General features: G+C 49.2%; 1 long non-coding RNA gene across 1 annotated transcript in view; it reads left to right on the plus strand.

The window, feature by feature from the left end:
• The first annotated feature begins 955 nt into the window (after positions 1-955).
• LOC142494338 (uncharacterized) overlaps positions 956-22,348 on the plus strand; it is a 128,538-nt gene continuing 107,145 nt past the window's right edge. The window contains exon 1 of the long non-coding RNA XR_012801384.1: positions 956-1,082. This is a non-coding gene — a long non-coding RNA (uncharacterized LOC142494338). The remainder of the gene's footprint in view (positions 1,083-22,348) is intronic.

Consider the following 22,348-nt stretch of genomic DNA (forward strand, 5'->3'; position numbering starts at 1 on the left):
TCCTAACGCAAGCGCTGGGTGTGTTTCAGGGGGTCCTGACGCAAGCGCTGGGTGTGTTTCAGGGGGTCCTGACGCAGGCGCTGTGTGTGTTTCAGGGGGTCCTGACGCAGGCGCTGGGTGTGTTTCAGGGGGTCCTGACGCAAGCGCTGGGTGTCTTTCAGGGGGTCCTAACGGAGGCGCTGGGTGTGTTTCAGGGGGTCCTAACGCAGGCGCTGGGTGTGTTTCAGGGGGTCCTGACGCAGGCACTGGGTGTGTTTCAGGGGGTCCTGATGCAGGCGCTGGGTGTGTTTCAGGGGGTCCTGACGCAGGCGCTGGGTGTGTTTCAGGGGGTCCTGACGCAGGCGCTGGGTGTATTTCAGGGGGTCCTAACGCAGGCGCTGGGTGTGTTTCAGGGGGTCCTGACGCAGGCGCTGGGTGTATTTCAGGGGGTCCTGACGCAGGCGCTGGGTGTGTTTCAGGGGGTCCTGACGCAGGCGCTGGGTGTATTTCAGGGGGTCCTGACGCAGGCGCTGTGTGTGTTTCAGGGGGTCCTGACGCAGGCGCTGTGTGTGTTTCAGGGGGTCCTGACGCAGGCGCTGGGTGTGTTTCAGGGGGTCCTGACGCAAGCGCTGGGTGTGTTTCAGGGGGTCCTGACGCAGGCGCTGTGTGTGTTTCAGGGGGTCCTAACGCAGGCGCTGGGTGTGTTTCAGGGGGTCCTGACGCAGGCGCTGGGTGTATTTCAGGGGGTCCTGACGCAGGCGCTGGGTGTGTTTCAGGGGGTCCTGACGCAGGCGCTGGGTGTATTTCAGGGGGTCCTGACGCAGGCGCTGTGTGTGTTTCAGGGGGTCCTGACGCAGGCGCTGTGTGTGTTTCAGGGGGTCCTGACGCAGGCGCTGGGTGTGTGTTTCAGGGGGTCCTGACGCAAGCGCTGGGTGTGTTTCAGGGGGTCCTGACGCAGGCGCTGTGTGTGTTTCAGGGGGGTCCTAACGCAGGCGCTGGGGGTCCGGGGCTCTGTAGTAAAGCAGCGGTTACTCTTCCTCGTGGGACAGACCCGGATTCACATGGACAGAGTGCAGCACCTGGGAGACTTTCTAGAACTGGAGGTGAGCGGAAGGGGTGGGGGAGAGGTGGGGGGGGGGGGCAGGGAGGGGGGAGAGGTGGGGGGGCAGGGAGAGGAAGGGAGGTTGCCGTGGGGGGGGGGGGGGAGAGAGGTGGGGGGGCAGGGAGAGGAAGGGAGGTTGGGGGGGAGAGATGGGGGGGCAGGGAGAGGAATGGAGGTTGGGGGAGAGAGGTAGGGGGGCAGGGAGAGGAAGGGAGGTTGCGGGAGAGAGATGGGGGGGCAGGGAGAGGAAGGGAGGTTGGGGCAGGGAGAGGAAGGGAGGTTGGGGGAGAGATGGGGGGGCAGGGAGAGGAAGGGAGGTTGCGGGAGAGAGATGGGGGGCAGGGAGAGGAAGGGAGGTTGGGGGAGAGATGGGGGGGGCAGGGAGGTTGGGGGGGGAGAGATGGTGGGGCAGGGAGAGGAAGGGAGGTTGGGGGAGAGATGGGGGGCAGGGAGACGAAGGGAGGTTGGGGTAGAGAGATGGGGGGCAGGGAGAGGAAGGGAGGTTGGGGCAGGGAGAGGAAGGGAGGTTGGGGGAGAGAGATGGGGGGGCAGGGAGAGGAAGGGAGGTTGGGGGTGCAGGGAGAGGAAGGGAGGTTGGGGGAGGGAGATGGGGGGCATGGAGAGGAAGGGAGGTTGGGGGGGAGAGATGGGGGTGCAGGGAGAGGAAGGGAGGTTGGGGGAGAGAGATGGGGGGGGCAGGGAGAGGAAGGGAGGTTGGGGGAGAGAGATGGGGGGCAGGGAGAGGAAGGGAGGTTGGGGGGGCAGGGAGAGGAAGGGAGGTTGGGGGAGAGAGATGGGGGGCAGGGAGAGGAAGGGAGGTTGGGGGGGCAGGGAGAGGAAGGGAGGTTGGGGGAGAGATGGGGGGCAGGGAGAGGAAGGGAGGTTAGGGGAGAGAGATGGGGCTGCTACGGAGAAATATTATTTATAGCAACGTGGAAAATAATAATGTCGGTTTATTATAATTACAGGGAACATTAAGTTGATACCTAGTGCCTATGTTTCCAATTGTCGGGCTGCCCCTCTCGTACATAGGATCCATGTGTCTGTCTCTCACTGATCCCCGATAATCTCAGCCCCCCGATCTGGGCACTCTAAGGCGGGGGGCGCCGCGCTAAGACCGGGTAATGTTCCATTGTTTCACGCTGATATGTTCTCCAATCAAATGCCAGAGACCAGAAGGGGCAGAGGGGTGGCTTATGGGACAGAATTTATCCCAGGACGATCCCGGGACAGGCCCATCAGATACGGAGACGTGCCCCAATCCCCTCACAATTTCTCCAATAAAGGGGGGGAGAAAGCAATCTCGCGGCTGTGAGCGGTTCCGCCTTTAGACCGGTTTCTAGTAACCTTCCCAAAGAAACGCAACGCTTCGCTGTTTCCCCAAATATCGGCGCACTCCTCCTGTGTGACGCCAGAGGCTCCGTCACTGTCCCAAATCCATCCATAGCTCCCTCCGTATCCCGAGCCAATAGCTCAAAGTGGCCATCTCCAGTCCCCAAGGGCCACCAGCAGGGGGTGCAGTCATTATGACTTAGCCACCTGTGCTGAAGCAGGGATATCATGAAGACCTGTTGGTGTCCCTTGAGGACGGGAGTTGGCCGTCCTGCACTTGCTGATGTAACGGAGACTTTAAACCTTCCTTGAGTGACAAAGGATTGTAAATTTATTTATTTATCAAATGTTTTACCAGGAAGTAATACAGTGAGAGTTACCTCTCGTTCTCACGCATGTCCTGGGCACAGAGTTATAACATGTGTTACAGGCAGTAATACAGTGAGAGTTACCTCTCGTTCTCACGCATGTCCTGGGCACAGAGTTATAACGTGTTACAGGCAGTAATACAGTGAGAGTTACCTCTCGTTCTCACGCATGTCCTGGGCACAGAGTTATAACGTGTTACAGGCAGTAATACAGTGAGAGTTACCTCCCGTTCTCACGCATGTCCTGGGCACAGAGTTATAACGTGTGTTACAGGAAGTAATACAGTGAGAGTTACCTCTCGTTCTCACGCATGTCCTGGACACAGAGTTATAACGTGTTACAGGCAGTAATACAGTGAGAGTTACCTCTCGTTCTCACGCATGTCCTGGGCACAGAGTTATAACGTGTGTTACAGGAAGTAATACAGTGAGAGTTACCTCTCGTTCTCACGCATGTCCTGGGCACAGAGTTATAATGTGTTACAGGCAGTAATACAGTGAGAGTTACCTCTCGTTCTCACGCATGTCCTGGGCACAGAGTTATAACATTTGTTACAGGCAGTAATACAGTGAGAGTTACCTCTCGTTCTCACGCATGTCCTGGGCACAGAGTTATAACATGTGTTACAGGCAGTAATACAGTGAGAGTTACCTCTCGTTCTCACGCATGTCCTGGGCACAGAGTTATAACGTGTTACAGGCAGTAATACAGTGAGAGTTACCTCTCGTTCTCACGCATGTCCTGGGCACAGAGTTATAACGTGTTACAGGCAGTAATACAGTGAGAGTTACCTCTCGTTCTCACGCATGTCCTGGGCACAGAGTTATAACGTGTTACAGGAAGTAATACAGTGAGAGTTACCTCTCGTTCTCACGCATGTCCTGGGCACAGAGATATAACGTGTTACAGGAAGTAATACAGTGAGAGTTACCTCTCGTTCTCACGCATGTCCTGGGCACAGAGATATAACGTGTTACAGGAAGTAATACAGTGAGAGTTACCTCTCGTTCTCACGCATGTCCTGGGCACAGAGTTATAACGTGTTACAGGCAGTAATACAGTGAGAGTTACCTCTCGTTCTCACGCATGTCCTGGGCGCAGAGTTATAACATGTTACAGGCAGTAATACAGTGAGAGTTACCTCTCGTTCTCACGCATGTCCTGGGCACAGAGTTATAACATGTGTTACAGGCAGTAATACAGTGAGAGTTACCTCTCGTTCTCACGCATGTCCTGGGCACAGAGTTATAACGTGTTACAGGCAGTAATACAGTGAGAGTTACCTCTCGTTCTCACGCATGTCCTGGGCACAGAGTTATAACGTGTTACAGGCAGTAATACAGTGAGAGTTACCTCCCGTTCTCACGCATGTCCTGGGCACAGAGTTATAATGTGTGTTACAGGCAGTAATACAGTGAGAGTTACCTCTCGTTCTCACGCATGTCCTGGGCACAGAGTTATAACGTGTTACAGGCAGTAATACAGTGAGAGTTACCTCTCGTTCTCACGCATGTCCTGGGCACAGAGTTATAACGTGTGTTACAGGAAGTAATACAGTGAGAGTTACCTCTCGTTCTCACGCATGTCCTGGGCACAGAGTTATAATGTGTTACAGGCAGTAATACAGTGAGAGTTACCTCTCGTTCTCACGCATGTCCTGGGCACAGAGTTATAACATGTGTTACAGGCAGTAATACAGTGAGAGTTACCTCTCGTTCTCACGCATGTCCTGGGCACAGAGTTATAACATGTGTTACAGGCAGTAATACAGTGAGAGTTACCTCTCGTTCTCACGCATGTCCTGGGCACAGAGTTATAACGTGTTACAGGCAGTAATACAGTGAGAGTTACCTCTCGTTCTCACGCATGTCCTGGGCACAGAGTTATAACGTGTTACAGGCAGTAATACAGTGAGAGTTACCTCTCGTTCTCACGCATGTCCTGGGCACAGAGTTATAACGTGTTACAGGAAGTAATACAGTGAGAGTTACCTCTCGTTCTCACGCATGTCCTGGGCACAGAGATATAACGTGTTACAGGAAGTAATACAGTGAGAGTTACCTCTCGTTCTCACGCATGTCCTGGGCACAGAGATATAACGTGTTACAGGAAGTAATACAGTGAGAGTTACCTCTCGTTCTCACGCATGTCCTGGGCACAGAGTTATAACGTGTTACAGGCAGTAATACAGTGAGAGTTACCTCTCGTTCTCACGCATGTCCTGGGCACAGAGTTATAACGTGTTACAGGCAGTAATACAGTGAGAGTTACCTCTCGCTCTCACGCATGTCCTGGGCACAGAGTTATAACGTGTTACAGGCAGTAATACAGTGAGAGTTACCTCTCGTTCTCACGCATGTCCTGGGCACAGAGTTATAACGTGTGTTACAGGCAGTAATACAGTGAGAGTTACCTCTCGTTCTCACGCATGTCCTGGGCACAGAGTTATAACGTGTTACAGGCAGTAATACAGTGAGAGTTACCTCTCGTTCTCACGCATGTCCTGGGCACAGAGTTATAACGTGTTACAGGCAGTAATACAGTGAGAGTTACCTCTCGTTCTCACGCATGTCCTGGGCACAGAGTTATAACGTGTTACAGGCAGTAATACAGTGAGAGTTACCTCTCGTTCTCACGCATGTCCTGGGCACAGAGTTATAACATGTGTTACAGGCAGTAATACAGTGAGAGTTACCTCTCGTTCTCACGCATGTCCTGGGCACAGAGTTATAACGTGTTACAGGCAGTAATACAGTGAGAGTTACCTCTCGTTCTCACGCATGTCCTGGGCACAGAGTTATAACATGTGTTACAGGCAGTAATACAGTGAGAGTTACCGCTCGTTCTCACGCATGTCCTGGGCACAGAGTTATAACGTGTTACAGGAAGTAATACAGTGAGAGTTACCTCTCGTTCTCACGCATGTCCTGGGCACAGAGATATAACGTGTTACAGGAAGTAATACAGTGAGAGTTACCTCTCGTTCTCACGCATGTCCTGGGCACAGAGTTATAACGTGTTACAGGCAGTAATACAGTGAGAGTTACCTCTCGTTCTCACGCATGTCCTGGGCACAGAGTTATAACGTGTTACAGGCAGTAATACAGTGAGAGTTACCTCTCGTTCTCACGCATGTCCTGGGCACAGAGTTATAACGTGTGTTACAGGCAGTAATACAGTGAGAGTTACCTCTCGTTCTCACGCATGTCCTGGGCACAGAGTTATAACGTGTTACAGGCAGTAATACAGTGAGAGTTACCTCTCGTTCTCACGCATGTCCTGGGCACAGAGTTATAACGTGTTACAGGCAGTAATACAGTGAGAGTTACCTCTCGTTCTCACGCATGTCCTGGGCACAGAGTTATAACATGTGTTACATGCAGTAATACAGTGAGAGTTACCTCTCGCTCTCACGCATGTCCTGGGCACAGAGTTATAAGATGTTACAAGCAGTAATACAGTGAGAGTTACCTCTCGTTCTCACGCATGTCCTGGGCACAGAGTTATAACGTGTTACAGGCAGTAATACAGTGAGAGTTACCTCTCGTTCTCACGCATGTCCTGGGCACAGAGTTATAACGTGTTACAGGCAGTAATACAGTGAGAGTTACCTCTCGTTCTCACGCATGTCCTGGGCACAGAGTTATAACGTGTTACAGGCAGTAATACAGTGAGAGTTACCTCTCGTTCTCACGCATGTCCTGGGCACAGAGTTATAACATATGTTACATGCAGTAATACAGTGAGAGTTACCTCTCGCTCTCACGTACTGCTGCGGCACAGTTTATTCGAGCATTTGCCCGTTCTGTGCCGCAGCAGTAGCCTGGCGCGCACCCGAGAGTGACGGGCGCGCGCCGAAGCAGCGGAAGAGCGCCCTCCGATCGGGGCGCTCTCCCTACCGCTGCCGGGTCCGCCGGGTCCCCCGGAACCCCCTGCCGCTGTCCCGCGATCGCGGGACACCAGGGCTCCCTCGGGGAGCCCCTGGACGCGCGTGCAGGGGGCGCACGCTCCCGAAGACGCGTGACCGCGCGTCTATGACGCGCGGCACGCCGAGGGGCGGCCACTAGCAAGCCGGGAAATCTCCCGGCTTGCGGATCTGGCCGCAGTGTAATAAACTGTGTCGCCAGTGTATGTCCTGGGCACAGAGTTATAACGTGTTACAGGCAGTGATACAGTGAGAGTTACCGCTCGTTCTCACGCATGTCCTGGGCACAGAGTTATAATGTGTTACAGGAAGTAATACAGTGAGAGTTACCTCTCGCTCTCACGCATGTCCTGGGCACAGAGTTATAACGTGTTACAGGCAGTAATACAGTGAGAGTTACCTCTCGTTCTCAAGCATGTCCTGGGCACAGAGTTATAACGTGTTACATGCAGTAATACAGTGAGAGTTACCTCTGGTTCTCACGCATGTCCTGGGCACAGAGTTATAACGTGTTACAGGCAGTAATACAGTGAGAGTTACTGTACCTCTCGTTCTCACGCATGTCCTGGGCACAGAGTTATAACGTGTTACAGGCAGTAATACAGTGAGAGTTACCTCTCGTTCTCACGCATGTCCTGGGCACAGTGTTATATATAACGTGTTACAGGCAGTAATACAGTGAGAGTTACCTCTCGTTCTCACGCATGTCCTGGGCACAGAGTTATAACGTGTTACAGGCAGTAATACAGTGAGAGTTACCTCTCGTTCTCACGCATGTCCTGGGCACAGAGTTATAACATGTGTTACAGGAAGTAATACAGTGAGAGTTACCTCTCGCTCTCACGCATGTCCTGGGCACAGAGTTATAACATGTGTTACAGGCAGTAATACAGTGAGAGTTACCGCTCGTTCTCACGCATGTCCTGGGCACAGAGTTATAACGTGTTACAGGCAGTAATACAGTGAGAGTTACCTCTCGTTCTCACACATGTCCTGGGCACAGAGATATAACATGTGTTACAGGCAGTAATACAGTGAGAGTTACCTCTCGTTCTCACGCATGTCCTGGGCACAGAGTTATAACGTGTTACAGGCAGTAATACAGTGAGAGTTACTGTACCTCTCGTTCTCACGCATGTCCTGGGCACAGAGTTATAACGTGTTACAGGCAGTAATACAGTGAGAGTTACCTCTCGTTCTCACGCATGTCCTGGGCACAGAGTTATAACATGTGTTACAGGCAGTAATACAGTGAGAGTTACCTCTCGTTCTCACGCATGTCCTGGGCACAGAGTTATAACGTGTTACAGGCAGTAATACAGTGAGAGTTACCTCTCGTTCTCACGCATGTCCTGGGCACAGAGTTATAACGTGTTACAGGCAGTAATACAGTGAGAGTTACCTCCCGTTCTCACGCATGTCCTGGGCACAGAGTTATAATGTGTGTTACAGGCAGTAATACAGTGAGAGTTACCTCTCGTTCTCACGCATGTCCTGGGCACAGAGTTATAACGTGTTACAGGCAGTAATACAGTGAGAGTTACCTCTCGTTCTCACGCATGTCCTGGGCACAGAGTTATAACGTGTGTTACAGGAAGTAATACAGTGAGAGTTACCTCTCGTTCTCACGCATGTCCTGGGCACAGAGTTATAATGTGTTACAGGCAGTAATACAGTGAGAGTTACCTCTCGTTCTCACGCATGTCCTGGGCACAGAGTTATAACATGTGTTACAGGCAGTAATACAGTGAGAGTTACCTCTCGTTCTCACGCATGTCCTGGGCACAGAGTTATAACATGTGTTACAGGCAGTAATACAGTGAGAGTTACCTCTCGTTCTCACGCATGTCCTGGGCACAGAGTTATAACGTGTTACAGGCAGTAATACAGTGAGAGTTACCTCTCGTTCTCACGCATGTCCTGGGCACAGAGTTATAACGTGTTACAGGCAGTAATACAGTGAGAGTTACCTCTCGTTCTCACGCATGTCCTGGGCACAGAGTTATAACGTGTTACAGGAAGTAATACAGTGAGAGTTACCTCTCGTTCTCACGCATGTCCTGGGCACAGAGATATAACGTGTTACAGGAAGTAATACAGTGAGAGTTACCTCTCGTTCTCACGCATGTCCTGGGCACAGAGATATAACGTGTTACAGGAAGTAATACAGTGAGAGTTACCTCTCGTTCTCACGCATGTCCTGGGCACAGAGTTATAACGTGTTACAGGCAGTAATACAGTGAGAGTTACCTCTCGTTCTCACGCATGTCCTGGGCACAGAGTTATAACGTGTTACAGGCAGTAATACAGTGAGAGTTACCTCTCGCTCTCACGCATGTCCTGGGCACAGAGTTATAACGTGTTACAGGCAGTAATACAGTGAGAGTTACCTCTCGTTCTCACGCATGTCCTGGGCACAGAGTTATAACGTGTGTTACAGGCAGTAATACAGTGAGAGTTACCTCTCGTTCTCACGCATGTCCTGGGCACAGAGTTATAACGTGTTACAGGCAGTAATACAGTGAGAGTTACCTCTCGTTCTCACGCATGTCCTGGGCACAGAGTTATAACGTGTTACAGGCAGTAATACAGTGAGAGTTACCTCTCGTTCTCACGCATGTCCTGGGCACAGAGTTATAACGTGTTACAGGCAGTAATACAGTGAGAGTTACCTCTCGTTCTCACGCATGTCCTGGGCACAGAGTTATAACATGTGTTACAGGCAGTAATACAGTGAGAGTTACCTCTCGTTCTCACGCATGTCCTGGGCACAGAGTTATAACGTGTTACAGGCAGTAATACAGTGAGAGTTACCTCTCGTTCTCACGCATGTCCTGGGCACAGAGTTATAACATGTGTTACAGGCAGTAATACAGTGAGAGTTACCGCTCGTTCTCACGCATGTCCTGGGCACAGAGTTATAACGTGTTACAGGAAGTAATACAGTGAGAGTTACCTCTCGTTCTCACGCATGTCCTGGGCACAGAGATATAACGTGTTACAGGAAGTAATACAGTGAGAGTTACCTCTCGTTCTCACGCATGTCCTGGGCACAGAGTTATAACGTGTTACAGGCAGTAATACAGTGAGAGTTACCTCTCGTTCTCACGCATGTCCTGGGCACAGAGTTATAACGTGTTACAGGCAGTAATACAGTGAGAGTTACCTCTCGTTCTCACGCATGTCCTGGGCACAGAGTTATAACGTGTGTTACAGGCAGTAATACAGTGAGAGTTACCTCTCGTTCTCACGCATGTCCTGGGCACAGAGTTATAACGTGTTACAGGCAGTAATACAGTGAGAGTTACCTCTCGTTCTCACGCATGTCCTGGGCACAGAGTTATAACGTGTTACAGGCAGTAATACAGTGAGAGTTACCTCTCGTTCTCACGCATGTCCTGGGCACAGAGTTATAACATGTGTTACATGCAGTAATACAGTGAGAGTTACCTCTCGCTCTCACGCATGTCCTGGGCACAGAGTTATAAGATGTTACAAGCAGTAATACAGTGAGAGTTACCTCTCGTTCTCACGCATGTCCTGGGCACAGAGTTATAACGTGTTACAGGCAGTAATACAGTGAGAGTTACCTCTCGTTCTCACGCATGTCCTGGGCACAGAGTTATAACGTGTTACAGGCAGTAATACAGTGAGAGTTACCTCTCGTTCTCACGCATGTCCTGGGCACAGAGTTATAACGTGTTACAGGCAGTAATACAGTGAGAGTTACCTCTCGTTCTCACGCATGTCCTGGGCACAGAGTTATAACATATGTTACATGCAGTAATACAGTGAGAGTTACCTCTCGCTCTCACGTACTGCTGCGGCACAGTTTATTCGAGCATTTGCCCGTTCTGTGCCGCAGCAGTAGCCTGGCGCGCACCCGAGAGTGACGGGCGCGCGCCGAAGCAGCGGAAGAGCGCCCTCCGATCGGGGCGCTCTCCCTACCGCTGCCGGGTCCGCCGGGTCCCCCGGAACCCCCTGCCGCTGTCCCGCGATCGCGGGACACCAGGGCTCCCTCGGGGAGCCCCTGGACGCGCGTGCAGGGGGCGCACGCTCCCGAAGACGCGTGACCGCGCGTCTATGACGCGCGGCACGCCGAGGGGCGGCCACTAGCAAGCCGGGAAATCTCCCGGCTTGCGGATCTGGCCGCAGTGTAATAAACTGTGTCGCCAGTGTATGTCCTGGGCACAGAGTTATAACGTGTTACAGGCAGTGATACAGTGAGAGTTACCGCTCGTTCTCACGCATGTCCTGGGCACAGAGTTATAATGTGTTACAGGAAGTAATACAGTGAGAGTTACCTCTCGCTCTCACGCATGTCCTGGGCACAGAGTTATAACGTGTTACAGGCAGTAATACAGTGAGAGTTACCTCTCGTTCTCAAGCATGTCCTGGGCACAGAGTTATAACGTGTTACATGCAGTAATACAGTGAGAGTTACCTCTGGTTCTCACGCATGTCCTGGGCACAGAGTTATAACGTGTTACAGGCAGTAATACAGTGAGAGTTACTGTACCTCTCGTTCTCACGCATGTCCTGGGCACAGAGTTATAACGTGTTACAGGCAGTAATACAGTGAGAGTTACCTCTCGTTCTCACGCATGTCCTGGGCACAGTGTTATATATAACGTGTTACAGGCAGTAATACAGTGAGAGTTACCTCTCGTTCTCACGCATGTCCTGGGCACAGAGTTATAACGTGTTACAGGCAGTAATACAGTGAGAGTTACCTCTCGTTCTCACGCATGTCCTGGGCACAGAGTTATAACATGTGTTACAGGAAGTAATACAGTGAGAGTTACCTCTCGCTCTCACGCATGTCCTGGGCACAGAGTTATAACATGTGTTACAGGCAGTAATACAGTGAGAGTTACCGCTCGTTCTCACGCATGTCCTGGGCACAGAGTTATAACGTGTTACAGGCAGTAATACAGTGAGAGTTACCTCTCGTTCTCACACATGTCCTGGGCACAGAGATATAACATGTGTTACAGGCAGTAATACAGTGAGAGTTACCTCTCGTTCTCACGCATGTCCTGGGCACAGAGTTATAACGTGTTACAGGCAGTAATACAGTGAGAGTTACTGTACCTCTCGTTCTCACGCATGTCCTGGGCACAGAGTTATAACGTGTTACAGGCAGTAATACAGTGAGAGTTACCTCTCGTTCTCACGCATGTCCTGGGCACAGAGTTATAACGTGTGTTACAGGCAGTAATACAGTGAGAGTTACCTCTCGTTCTCACGCATGTCCTGGGCACCGAGTTATAACGTGTTACAGGCAGTAATACAGTGAGAGTTACCTCTCGCTCTCACGCATGTCCTGGGCACAGAGTTATAACGTGTTACAGGCAGTAATACAGTGAGAGTTACCTCTCGTTCTCACGCATGTCCTGGGCACAGAGTTATAACGTGTGTTACAGGCAGTAATACAGTGAGAGTTACCTCTCGTTCACATGCATGTCCTGGGCACAGAGTTATAACGTGTTACAGGCAGTAATACAGTGAGAGTTACCACTCGTTCTCACGCATGTCCTGGGCACAGAGTTATAACGTGTTACAGGCAGTAAAACAGTGAGAGTTACCTCTCGTTCTCACGCATGTCCTGGGCACAGAGTTATAACATGTTACAGGTAGTAATACAGTGAGAGTTACCTCTCGTTCTCACGCATGTCCTGGGCACAGAGTTATAACATGTGTTACAGGCAGTAATACAGTGAGAGTTACCTCTCGCTCTCACGCATGTCCTGGGCACAGAGTTATAACATGTGTTACAGGCAGTAATACAGTGAGAGTTACCTCTCGTTCTCACGCATGTCCTGGGCACAGAGTTATAACGTGTTACAGGCAGTAATACAGTGAGAGTTACCGCTCGTTCTCACGCATGTCCTGGGCACAGAGTTATAACGTGTTACAGGCAGTAATACAGTGAGAATTACCGCTCGTTCTCACGCATGTCCTGGGCACAGAGTTATAACGTGTTACAGGCAGTAATACAGTGAGAGTTACCTCTCGTTCTCACGCATGTCCTGGGCACAGAGTTATAACGTGTTACAGGCAGTAATACAGTGAGAGTTACCTCTCGTTCACACGCATGTCCTGGGCACAGAGTTATAACATGTGTTACAGGCAGTAATACAGCGAGAGTTACCTCTCGTTCTCACGCATGTCCTGGGCACAGAGTTATAACATGTGTTACAGGCAGTAATACAGTGAGAGTTACCACTCGTTCTCACGCATGTCCTGGGCACAGAGTTATAACGTGTTACAGGCAGTAAAACAGTGAGAGTTACCTCTCGTTCTCACGCATGTCCTGGGCACAGAGTTATAACATGTTACAGGTAGTAATACAGTGAGAGTTACCTCTCGTTCTCACGCATGTCCTGGGCACAGAGTTATAACATGTTACAGGTAGTAATACAGTGAGAGTTACCTCTCGTTCTCACGCATGTCCTGGGCACAGAGTTATAACATGTGTTACAGGCAGTAATACAGTGAGAGTTACCTCTCGTTCTCACGCATGTCCTGGGCACAGAGTTATAACGTGTGTTACAGGCAGTAATACAGTGAGAGTTACCCCTCGTTCTCACGCATGTCCTGGGCACAGAGTTATAACGTGTTACAGGCAGTAATACAGTGAGAGTTACTGTACCTCTCGTTCTCACGCATGTCCTGGGCACAGAGTTATAACGTGTGTTCCAGGCAGTAATACAGTGAGAGTTACCCCTCGTTCTCACGCATGTCCTGGGCACAGAGTTATAACGTGTTACAGGCAGTAATACAGTGAGAGTTACCGCTCGTTCTCACGCATGTCCTGGGCACAGAGTTATAACGTGTTACAGGCAGTAATACAGTGAGACTTACTGTACCTCTCGTTCTCACGCATGTCCTGGGCACAGAGTTATAACGTGTTACAGGCAGTAATACAGTGAGAGTTACCTCTCGTTCTCACGCATGTCCTGGGCACAGAGTTATAACGTGTTACAGGAAGTAATACAGTGAGAGTTACCTCTCGTTCTCACGCATGTCCTGGGCACAGAGTTATAACGTGTTACAGGCAGTAATACAGTGAGAGTTACCTCTCGTTCTCACGCATGTCCTGGGCACAGAGTTATAACGTGTTACAGGCAGTAATACAGTGAGAGTTACCTCTCGTTCTCACGCATGTCCTGGGCACAGAGTTATAACGTGTGTTACAGGAAGTAATACAGTGAGAGTTACCTCTCGTTCTCACGCATGTCCTGGGCACAGAGTTATAACATGTTACATTTAGTAATACAGTGAGAGTTACCTCTCGTTCTCACGCATGTCCTGGGCACAGAGTTATAACATGTTACAGGTAGTAATACAGTGAGAGTTACCTCTCGTTCTCACGCATGTCCTGGGCACAGAGTTATAACGTGTTACCGGAAGTAATACAGTGAGAGTTACCTCTCGTTCTCACGCATGTCCTGGGCACAGAGTTATAACATGTTACATTTAGTAATACAGTGAGAGTTACCTCTCGTTCTCACGCATGTCCTGGGCACAGAGTTATAACATGTTACAGGTAGTAATACAGTGAGAGTTACCTCTCGTTCTCACGCATGTCCTGGGCACAGAGTTATAACGTGTTACAGGCAGTAACACAGTGAGAGTTACCGCTCGTTCTCACGCATGTCCTGGGCACAGAGTTATAACATGTTACAGGTAGTAATACAGTGAGAGTTACCTCTCGTTCTCACGCATGTCCTGGGCACAGAGTTATAACGTGTTACAGGCAGTAATACAGTGAGAGTTACCTCTCGTTCTCACGTATGTCCTGGGCACAGAGTTATAACGTGTGTTACAGGCAGTAATACAGTGAGAGTTTCCTCTCGCTCTCACGCATGTCCTGGGCACCGAGTTATAACGTGTTACAGGCAGTAATACAGTGAGAGTTACCTCTCGCTCTCACGCATGTCCTGGGCACAGAGTTATAACGTGTTACAGGCAGTAATACAGTCAGAGTTACCTCTCGTTCTCACGTACAGTGTATGTCCTGGGCACAGAGTTATAACGTGTTACAGGCAGTAATACAGTGAGAGTTACCTCTCGTTCTCACGCATGTCCTGGGCACAGAGTTATAACGTGTTACAGGCAGTAATACAGTGAGAGTTACCTCTCGTTCTCACGCATGTCCTGGGTACAGAGTTATAACATGTGTTACAGGCAGTAATACAGTGGGAGTTACCTCTCGTTCTCACGCATGTCCTGGGCACAGAGTTATAACGTGTTACAGGAAGTAATACAGTGAGAGTTTCCTCTTGCTCTCACGCATGTCCTGGGCACAGAGTTATAACGTGTTACAGGAAGGAATACAGTGAGAGTTACCTCTCGCTCTCACACATGTCCTGGGCACAGAGTTATAACGTGTTACAGGAAGGAATACAGTGAGAGTTACCTCTCGTTCTCACGCATGTCCTGGGCACAGAGTTATAACGTGTGTTACAGGCAGTAATACAGTGAGAGTTACCTCTCGTTCTCACGCATGTCCTGGGCACAGAGTTATAACATGTTACAGGTAGTAATACAGTGAGAGTTACCTCTCGTTCTCACGCATGTCCTGGGCACAGAGTTATAACGTGTTACAGGCAGTAACACAGTGAGAGTTACCGCTCGTTCTCACGCATGTCCTGGGCACAGAGTTATAACATGTGTTACAGGCAGTAATACAGTGAGAGTTTCCTCTCGCTCTCACGCATGTCCTGGGCACCGAGTTATAACGTGTTACAGGCAGTAATACAATGAGAGTTACCTCTCGTTCTCACGCATGTCCTGGGCACAGAGTTATAACGTGTTACAGGCAGTAATACAGTGAGAGTTACCTCTCGTTCACACGCATGTCCTGGGCACAGAGTTATAACGTGTTACAGGCAGTAATACAGTGAGAGTTACCACTCGTTCTCACGCATGTCCTGGGCACAGAGTTATAACGTGTTACAGGCAGTAAAACAGTGAGAGTTACCTCTCGTTCTCACGCATGTCCTGGGCACAGAGTTATAACATGTTACAGGTAGTAATACAGTGAGAGTTACCTCTCGTTCTCACGCATGTCCTGGGCACAGAGTTATAACATGTTACAGGCAGTAATACAGTGAGAGTTACCTCTCGTTCTCACGCATGTCCTGGGCACAGAGTTATAACATGTGTTACAGGCAGTAATACAGTGAGAGTTACCTCTCGCTCTCACGCATGTCCTGGGCACAGAGTTATAACATGTGTTACAGGCAGTAATACAGTGAGAGTTACCTCTCGTTCTCACGCATGTCCTGGGCACAGAGTTATAACGTGTTACAGGCAGTAATACAGTGAGAGTTACCTCTCGTTCTCACGCATGTCCTGGGCACAGAGTTATAACGTGTTACAGGCAGTAATACAGTGAGAGTTACCGCTCGTTCTAACGCATGTCCTGGGCACAGAGTTATAACGTGTTACAGGCAGTAATACAGTGAGAATTACCGCTCGTTCTCACGCATGTCCTGGGCACAGAGTTATAACGTGTTACAGGCAGTAATACAGTGAGAGTTACCTCTCGTTCTCACGCATGTCCTGGGCACAGAGTTATAACGTGTTACAGGCAGTAATACAGTGAGAGTTACCTCTCGTTCTCACGTATGTCCTGGGCACAGAGTTATAACGTGTGTTACAGGCAGTAATACAGTGAGAGTTTCCTCTCGCTCTCACGCATGTCCTGGGCACCGAGTTATAACGTGTTACAGGCAGTAATACAGTGAGAGTTACCTCTCGCTCTCACGCATGTCCTGGGCACAGAGTTATAACGTGTTACAGGCAGTAATACAGTGAGAGTTACCTCTCGTTCTCACGTACAGTGTATGTCCTGGGCACAGAGTTATAACGTGTTACAGGCAGTAATACAGTGAGAGTTACCTCTCGTTCTCACGCATGTCCTGGGCACAGAGTTATAACGTGTTACAGGCAGTAATACAGTGAGAGTTACCTCTCGTTCTCACGCATGTCCTGGGTACAGAGTTATAACATGTGTTACAGGCAGTAATACAGTGGGAGTTACCTCTCGTTCTCACGCATGTCCTGGGCACAGAGTTATAACGTGTTACAGGAAGTAATACAGTGAGAGTTTCCTCTTGCTCTCACGCATGTCCTGGGCACAGAGTTATAACGTGTTACAGGAAGGAATACAGTGAGAGTTACCTCTCGCTCTCACACATGTCCTGGGCACAGAGTTATAACGTGTTACAGGAAGGAATACAGTGAGAGTTACCTCTCGTTCTCACGCATGTCCTGGGCACAGAGTTATAACGTGTGTTACAGGCAGTAATACAGTGAGAGTTACCTCTCGTTCTCACGCATGTCCTGGGCACAGAGTTATAACATGTTACAGGTAGTAATACAGTGAGAGTTACCTCTCGTTCTCACGCATGTCCTGGGCACAGAGTTATAACGTGTTACAGGCAGTAACACAGTGAGAGTTACCGCTCGTTCTCACGCATGTCCTGGGCACAGAGTTATAACATGTGTTACAGGCAGTAATACAGTGAGAGTTTCCTCTCGCTCTCACGCATGTCCTGGGCACCGAGTTATAACGTGTTACAGGCAGTAATACAATGAGAGTTACCTCTCGTTCTCACGCATGTCCTGGGCACAGAGTTATAACGTGTTACAGGCAGTAATACAGTGAGAGTTACCTCTCGTTCACACGCATGTCCTGGGCACAGAGTTATAACGTGTTACAGGCAGTAATACAGTGAGAGTTACCACTCGTTCTCACGCATGTCCTGGGCACAGAGTTATAACGTGTTACAGGCAGTAAAACAGTGAGAGTTACCTCTCGTTCTCACGCATGTCCTGGGCACAGAGTTATAACATGTTACAGGTAGTAATACAGTGAGAGTTACCTCTCGTTCTCACGCATGTCCTGGGCACAGAGTTATAACATGTTACAGGCAGTAATACAGTGAGAGTTACCTCTCGTTCTCACGCATGTCCTGGGCACAGAGTTATAACATGTGTTACAGGCAGTAATACAGTGAGAGTTACCTCTCGCTCTCACGCATGTCCTGGGCACAGAGTTATAACATGTGTTACAGGCAGTAATACAGTGAGAGTTACCTCTCGTTCTCACGCATGTCCTGGGCACAGAGTTATAACGTGTTACAGGCAGTAATACAGTGAGAGTTACCTCTCGTTCTCACGCATGTCCTGGGCACAGAGTTATAACGTGTTACAGGCAGTAATACAGTGAGAGTTACCGCTCGTTCTAACGCATGTCCTGGGCACAGAGTTATAACGTGTTACAGGCAGTAATACAGTGAGAATTACCGCCCGTTCTCACGCATGTCCTGGGCACAGAGTTATAACGTGTTACAGGCAGTAATACAGTGAGAGTTACCTCTCGTTCTCACGCATGTCCTGGGCACAGAGTTATAACGTGTTACAGGCAGTAATACAGTGAGAGTTACCACTCGTTCTCACGCATGTCCTGGGCACAGAGTTATAACGTGTTACAGGCAGTAAAACAGTGAGAGTTACCTCTCGTTCTCACGCATGTCCTGGGCACAGAGTTATAACATGTTACAGGTAGTAATACAGTGAGAGTTACCTCTCGTTCTCACGCATGTCCTGGGCACAGAGTTATAACATGTTACAGGTAGTAATACAGTGAGAGTTACCTCTCGTTCTCACGCATGTTCTGGGCACAGAGTTATAACGTGTTACAGGCAGTAATACAGTGAGAGTTACCTCTCGTTCTCACGCATGTCCTGGGCACAGAGTTATAACATGTGTTACAGGCAGTAATACAGTGAGAGTTACCTCTCGTTCTCACACATGTCCTGGGCCCAGAGATATAACGTGTGTTACAGGCAGTAATACAGTGAGAGTTACCTCTCGTTCTCACGCATGTCCTGGGCACAGAGTTATAACGTGTTACAGGCAGTAATACAGTGAGAGTTACCTCTCGCTCTCACGCATGTCCTGGGCACAGAGTTATAACATGTGTTACAGGCAGTAATACAGTGAGAGTTACCTCTCGTTCTCACGCATGTCCTGGGCACAGAGTTATAACATGTGTTACAGGCAGTAATACAGTGAGAGTTACCTCTCGCTCTCACGCATGTCCTGGGCACAGAGTTATAACGTGTTACAGGCAGTAATACAGTGAGAGTTACCTCTCGTTCTCACGCATGTCCTGGGCACAGAGTTATAACGTGTTACAGGCAGTAATACAGTGAGAGTTACCACTCGTTCTCACGCATGTCCTGGGCACAGAGTTATAACGTGTTACAGGCAGTAAAACAGTGAGAGTTACCTCTCGTTCTCACGCATGTCCTGGGCACAGAGTTATAACATGTTACAGGTAGTAATACAGTGAGAGTTACCTCTCGTTCTCACGCATGTCCTGGGCACAGAGTTATAACATGTTACAGGTAGTAATACAGTGAGAGTTACCTCTCGTTCTCACGCATGTTCTGGGCACAGAGTTATAACGTGTTACAGGCAGTAATACAGTGAGAGTTACCTCTCGTTCTCACGCATGTCCTGGGCACAGAGTTATAACATGTGTTACAGGCAGTAATACAGTGAGAGTTACCTCTCGTTCTCACACATGTCCTGGGCCCAGAGATATAACGTGTGTTACAGGCAGTAATACAGTGAGAGTTACCTCTCGTTCTCACGCATGTCCTGGGCACAGAGTTATAACGTGTTACAGGCAGTAATACAGTGAGAGTTACCTCTCGCTCTCACGCATGTCCTGGGCACAGAGTTATAACATGTGTTACAGGCAGTAATACAGTGAGAGTTACCTCTCGTTCTCACGCATGTCCTGGGCACAGAGTTATAACATGTGTTACAGGCAGTAATACAGTGAGAGTTACCTCTCGCTCTCACGCATGTCCTGGGCACAGAGTTATAACGTGTTACAGGCAGTAATACAGTGAGAGTTACCTCTCGTTCTCACGCATGTCCTGGGCACAGAGTTATAACGTGTTACAGGCAGTAATACAGTGAGAGTTACCTCTCGTTCTCACGCATGTCCTGGGCACAGAGTTATAACGTGTTACAGGCAGTAATACAGTGAGAGTTACCTCTCGTTCTCACGCATGTCCTGGGCACAGAGTTATAACGTGTTACAGGCAGTAATACAGTGAGAATTACCGCTCGTTCTCACGCATGTCCTGGGCACAGAGTTATAACGTGTTACAGGCAGTAATACAGTGAGAGTTACCTCTCGTTCTCACGCATGTCCTGGGCACAGAGTTATAACGTGTTACAGGCAGTAATACAGTGAGAGTTACCTCTCGTTTTCACGCATGTCCTGGGCACAGAGTTATAACATGTTACAGGTAGTAATACAGTGAGAGTTACCTCTCGTTCTCACGCATGTCCTGGGCACAGAGTTATAATGTGTTACAGGCAGTAATACAGTGAGAGTTACCTCTCGTTCTCACGCACGTCCTGGGCACAGAGTTATAACGTGTTACAGGCAGTAATACAGTGAGAGTTACCTCTCGTTCTCACGCATGTCCTGGGCACAGAGTTATAACGTGTTACAGGCAGTAATACAGTGAGAGTTACCTCTCGTTCTCACGCATGTCCTGGGCACAGAGTTATAACGTGTGTTACAGGAAGTAATACAGTGAGACTTACCTCTCGCTCTCACGCATGTCCTGGGCACAGAGTTATAACGTGTTACAGGCAGTAATACAGTGAGTGTTACCGCTCGTTCTCACGCATGTCCTGGGCACAGCGTTATAACGTGTTACAGGCTGTAATACAGTGAGAGTTACCTCTCGTTCTCACGCATGTCCTGGGCACAGAATTATAACGTTTTACATTTAGTAATACAGTGAGAGTTACCTCTCGTTCTCACGCATGTCCTGGGCACAGAGTTATAACGTGTTACAGGCAGTAACACAGTGAGAGTTACCGCTCGTTCTCACGCATGTCCTGGGCACAGAGTTATAACGTGTTACAGGAAGTAATACAGTGAGAGTTACCTCTCGTTCTCACGCATGTCCTGGGCACAGAGTTATAACGTGTTACAGGTAGTAATACAGTGAGAGTTACCTCTCGTTCTCACGCATGTCCTGGCACAGAGTTATAACATGTGTTACAGGCAGTAATACAGTGAGAGTTACCTCTCGTTCTCACGCATGTCCTAGGCACAGAGTTATAACGTGTTACAGGAAGTAATACAGTGAGAGTTACCTCTCGTTCTCACACATGTCCTGGGCACAGAGTTATAACGTGTTACAGGTAGTAATACAGTGAGAGTTACCTCTCGTTCTCACGCATGTCCTGGCACAGAGTTATAACATGTGTTACAGGCAGTAATACAGTGAGAGTTACCTCTCGTTCTCACGCATGTCCTGGGCACAGAGTTATAACATGTTACAGGTAGTAATACAGTGAGAGTTACCTCTCGTTCTCACGCATGTCCTGGGCACAGAGTTATAACATGTTACAGGTAGTAATACAGTGAGAGTTACCTCTCGTTCTCACGCATGTCCTGGGCACAGAGTTATAACATGTTACAGGTAGTAATACAGTGAGAGTTACCTCTCGTTCTCACGCATGTCCTGGGCACAGAGTTATAATGTGTTACAGGCAGTAATACAGTGAGAGTTACCTCTCGTTCTCACGCATGTCCTGGGCACAGAGTTATAACGTGTTACAGGCAGTAATACAGTGAGAGTTACCGCTCGTTCTAACGCATGTCCTGGGCACAGAGTTATAACGTGTTACAGGCAGTAATACAGTGAGAATTACCGCTCGTTCTCACGCATGTCCTGGGCACAGAGTTATAACGTGTTACAGGCAGTAATACAGTGAGAGTTACCTCTCGTTCTCACGCATGTCCTGGGCACAGAGTTATAACGTGTTACAGGCAGTAATACAGTGAGAGTTACCTCTCGTTCTCACGTATGTCCTGGGCACAGAGTTATAACGTGTGTTACAGGCAGTAATACAGTGAGAGTTTCCTCTCGCTCTCACGCATGTCCTGGGCACCGAGTTATAACGTGTTACAGGCAGTAATACAGTGAGAGTTACCTCTCGCTCTCACGCATGTCCTGGGCACAGAGTTATAACGTGTTACAGGCAGTAATACAGTGAGAGTTACCTCTCGTTCTCACGTACAGTGTATGTCCTGGGCACAGAGTTATAACGTGTTACAGGCAGTAATACAGTGAGAGTTACCTCTCGTTCTCACGCATGTCCTGGGCACAGAGTTATAACGTGTTACAGGCAGTAATACAGTGAGAGTTACCTCTCGTTCTCACGCATGTCCTGGGTACAGAGTTATAACATGTGTTACAGGCAGTAATACAGTGGGAGTTACCTCTCGTTCTCACGCATGTCCTGGGCACAGAGTTATAACGTGTTACAGGAAGTAATACAGTGAGAGTTTCCTCTTGCTCTCACGCATGTCCTGGGCACAGAGTTATAACGTGTTACAGGAAGGAATACAGTGAGAGTTACCTCTCGCTCTCACACATGTCCTGGGCACAGAGTTATAACGTGTTACAGGAAGGAATACAGTGAGAGTTACCTCTCGTTCTCACGCATGTCCTGGGCACAGAGTTATAACGTGTGTTACAGGCAGTAATACAGTGAGAGTTACCTCTCGTTCTCACGCA

The sequence above is a fragment of the Ascaphus truei genome, chromosome 5, assembly GCF_040206685.1.
Source record: "Ascaphus truei isolate aAscTru1 chromosome 5, aAscTru1.hap1, whole genome shotgun sequence".
In the NCBI taxonomy this organism is placed as follows: domain Eukaryota; kingdom Metazoa; phylum Chordata; class Amphibia; order Anura; family Ascaphidae; genus Ascaphus; species Ascaphus truei.